A 1378-nucleotide genomic window follows, 5' to 3' on the forward strand; every position below is an offset into this window, starting at 1 on the left:
ATGGCAAGGAGGCTGTGCTCTGCCACTGAGGGATTCCCAATACACTGGCAACCATGGGGGCAGGCCTAAACAGTGGTGGTCCCTACTTCCTCCTAGTCTGCTGTGAAAGAGGCACAGCCTGAAGACCTCCTCTGAATAGCAGGCTGCTTGCCTGAGCTTAGGACAGGGAGAGGACTGCATTTGGAGGAGAGTGAGTCTAAGGGAAGAAACAGGTGGGGGATGGAGAAAAAAGGCTGAAGGAAGGGAAGAAAGCAAGGTGTATGAGAAAGTTGCAGAATCCTAGATTTAGGCAATTGAAGAAAAGGAAAGATGGCAAGAGAAGAAAAGATCAGAGTCCCCTCCTCTTCATCTTCCCCAACTTTGAACTTATTATCAATTTCTGAAAAACAGTCTTGTATTCTAGTGATGATTTATGGACAGAATGGTTTTATGGATTCTCTGTTAATTTGACTCCAAGTAATTTCTGTTGCCTCAATGATGGTATACTGCACACTCTAGCTGTGATTATTCCCCACACCATAGCTACTGCTAAGATACTTTCTCATTTGCTGTATCCAGGATTTTTCTGGATTGTGGTGGTGGTGATGGTACTGAAGTACTGACAACCTCAAGTGAATGGTTTCTGGAATCTCATTCTTTCACATACATTAACCAGTATCAACATGATCTAAGGAACTACACTGCCAAGTCAGCCTGGCCCTGACTGTGTATGCGGGTCCCCAGCTACTCCATTAATCGGGATCCTTTTAAAAGATTTGGTTACTCAGTTACCCTGCTTTCCGAGGTGGTGAGGTGTGGCTGGCCTCCCTTGCCAGATGTGCTAGCTGCTTCTTGCAGAGCCCCGAGGGAGCCAGTTTTCAGTGGCTCTGCTGTTTTTAAAAGGATGGGATATGTCTGTGTTTTGTGCTTTATGTGTTACTTCTGGCTGACTGCTTGCTGAAGTCTGTGAGGGCCAAACACCACAAATATTCTTCTGAGGTTGTTGTTATCCAGAGTTTCTGATATCAAGGGAGGCAAAATTAATGCTAAAAGCATGAAGAGTCTCTTGTTGACTATGGGGATACACGTGGCTGTACTTGATTCATTCCATGTGCTTGGTAACAATCCTGAATTTACTAGAATGTTTAATAACATTTTAAGCTCTTTCCTAGTAGAAGGAAGAAGTTGCTGCCTTTTCCATTGGTAGTCATCAAGCATATCTCTGGAGCTATGTGGTAAATCGGAAAGAGCACTGGATTGAGGGTCAGAGCATTGATTCTATGAGGTGTCAATTTAGTTAACTTGGACACCTGGGTCTCAATGTTCTCATCTGTAAAATGGGAATGTTGGGCTAGAGCAGTGATTCTCAAATTTTCACATGCATTGGAATCGCCTGGAG

This window comes from Galeopterus variegatus, unplaced genomic scaffold (genome assembly GCF_000696425.1).
Source record: "Galeopterus variegatus unplaced genomic scaffold, G_variegatus-3.0.2 Scaffold9170, whole genome shotgun sequence".
NCBI classification, from domain to species: Eukaryota; Metazoa; Chordata; class Mammalia; order Dermoptera; family Cynocephalidae; genus Galeopterus; species Galeopterus variegatus.